This window comes from Clytia hemisphaerica, unplaced genomic scaffold, assembly GCF_902728285.1.
Source record: "Clytia hemisphaerica strain Z4C2 unplaced genomic scaffold, Clytia hemisphaerica genome assembly, whole genome shotgun sequence".
NCBI classification, from domain to species: Eukaryota; Metazoa; Cnidaria; class Hydrozoa; order Leptothecata; family Clytiidae; genus Clytia; species Clytia hemisphaerica.
This window is the reverse complement of record NW_027103431.1, coordinates 49,728-52,825: the sequence shown is the minus strand read 5'-3', so window position 1 is coordinate 52,825 and position 3,098 is coordinate 49,728.

The window sequence follows — 3,098 nt, the reverse complement described above, 5'->3', positions numbered from 1 at the left end:
TAGCAGACTGTATCAGTATGCAGTTTACTATTTACGAATTCCCCAGAAACCTCCAAGTGTAGTTGAAATGAGTTTATTTCGAAAGAAATCTTTTACATGATCCCCAAATGTATAACAGTAATTACTAAACTTTTAATTATGGAAATGTCACTTTAGTTGAATCGAAATAATAGACAGACTTTATGTTATGATTCTCTATCACTGACTCTTTTTACAAAGCATTGATGACTTTTTGTAAGTTGTGTTTTCAACGACGGGAATAAAAATATCGACTATGACGCTCATCCAAGATCTTGGATGGTCGTCATGGTTACTTTTGTCTTCGCTGATTGCGCGATGAATAGAATCTCGATTCGTCGGCACAGCGTAAATATATGATTTTGAGCTGTGCTTTTCACGGTAGGAGGTGCTACCATGGTTTGTGCCGACGGGAGAAATTTTAAATTTTCAACCCTCTCATAGCCTTTGTGGCAGGATCCATGAAATGGAGCCAAGTGTAAGTTTTGATGTTGAGAACGATATGTTTCAACTAAAAATTGAATGCTAAATTTAGTTAAAAACAAATTAAAAGTAACAATGTGAAGGCTATAAAATTTCAAGAAATGCTTCTAGAAAGGCTAGAAAATGGGCTAGAAATGTCTAGGAAATTTATAACATAAGAAAAAATACATATGACAAAAATATCAGAAAAATAAGATAGAATACAATACAATACAATCTTACCGGCATGCGAAAATACACCCGAAAATACTCCAAATGAATCCACAATGTAAATGTAAATAATGTGAATGCTAGTTAAAACAAACCAAGCCACATAGTAAAAATGTCATTAATTATTTTACATGAGAAACTCAAACTTCAATTTCAAATGTTGAAAAAGTCAACACAAACCTCAACATTTCTCTTAAAAAGCTCTCATAAGAATGAATCTTTCAGTAAAATTCAAAATTTGAAACGCCTTAAAAAAGGATGCGTAATAAAAGTACGCGTGAAAGTAATTATCTTGAGACCAATTATCAAATTCATTTGATGACGTTATATTGGTTTATAAGAACAAATACATTCACGCTACAGCATTCGACTTTATTTTGAAGACTAGCTACCAACTGCTAAAGACAATTGGAAAATGGCAGATGAATAAAACTGTTTGCACCGTTTCTTTTATATTTTAAAATAAAATCTATAGGATGCCGCACCATTGTTGGGGCCGACTAAGAAAATTTCGAATTTTAAACCCTCTAAATTGCCTAAAATGGACATAGAACTACGATTTAAGTAATACGTAAATATAATTTTCACGATCACGCTGAACTGTAAATTTCACGCCATCACGCCTAACAAAACTCGATTTCACGATCACGCCGGCACTTCATTTTTACACCATCACGCCGTTTTTTTCAAAATTTCACGCCATCACGCCACGAAAAACCCTCCATCACGCCAACACGCCAACCACTGGGAGGCCTCATTAATAAAGTTCTTTAATTACTTAAAAATAGCAAAAACAAAAAAAGTTCAATATGAAATTCAAATTGTCCAAACAATTGAAAGTGTTGATCTATGTGGCTTTGTTCCTTGCTTATTGTTTCAATAAAACCAATCAAACCGTGCTTTTACTTTGTTTCCAAATGATCAATTATACCAATGCACAAACACTTAACACTTTCCAACTTTTAATTTGACTGTTCGAAAATGATTACATAACCCCTGTTTGTAGTAAAAAGTCGGAGATTTGGGCCCCTCGTGTATTAACTTTTGCCTCCACAACGAACGAAGTGAGTGAGGCACTCATAGCTTACAGCAATATATCTCATTCACTAAATAGACCTTTTCCGATAATATCGCAGACATCTTCGATTGTGGGCAAAATATATAGCGGTCGTTAAATCAGCTACTTTGCCTAATAATCAATGTTGCTGAATATAAAATTTATCAGAAAGTTCTGCACTGCAACATTCCCACTTAAGTACGCTTTGATTGGGAATCTTTTCTCCAAGCTGAAAGGATCGAAACCATTATAACATGATCGCAGCGCAGACAATTAAGAGACGTCAGAAAGCTCTCGAGAAATCTTGACTTTTTAAGCTTATGGTTATACACTTTTCCTTTATGGTGTTTCGGTAAATGCTTGTTGAATATAACAATAGCGTTCAGTTTGAGGTCGTTGTTGTTATTTTCTGCCCGCGCAGTTTGATTATTAGCCCGAGAGTGTCATTTGGGCCCGACGCGAAGCGGAGGGCATAAATGGCACTAGAACGAAAACAACAACAACAGTTCAACAACAACGAACGAAAACTTAAGGTTATTACTATTATTATCCATATTGGACATTCAAACAATATTTTTTTCTAGCGTCAGCCAAGTCTTTTCGCTTCAATGCAATGACTAACAATTTTTGAGTACCCTTGCGAGCGGGCCGCAAATGACCAAAAAGTGTTTTTTTCTGACGTTAGTTTAATCTTTTCGCTTCAATGCAACGACTTCAATAAAGTTCCGAGCGGGCCGCAAATGACGTTATCGCCCTATAACCAGGGCGGTTAATGATATTTCAGCCCTCTGAAGCGTGACGCCTTAGTTTTCTCAGCGCGGGTTGTCGATATTTGACGACTACTTTCACTTTCGTTTTCTTGTTGTCTTTTGTCGGTTGCCGGACTCTTAGTCTATAGTCTCGGCCTAGTCTTTTCTCGTGTTGTTTTTGTCTGCTTCCATAATGGGGCGCGAGTTACGAAGTTAAAAATTAAGACGTTATACTGAAAGAAGAATTTATCTAGCTTATCGTACATTTTACTGTCTCCATATTTCTCGTTCATCATGTTCCCCACAGCCATTTCCTCAAGTAAATCAACAGGTTATGGGCCCAGCAATATGTGGCAGAACTTAGTTTTCGATGGCAACGAAAAGAAAGTTTGAACTTTGGGAGACAAAGGTACTTGGATACATGAAGTTGAAAAAGTTGAAAAATATTTTCACAACCACTGATGAAATCACTAACGAACAAAACGAAACAGCTTTTGCTGAACTAATCCAATTTCTAGACGAACGTTCATTGACGCTGGTGATGAGGGGAGCCCAGGACGATGGAAGGCAAGCTTGGAAAA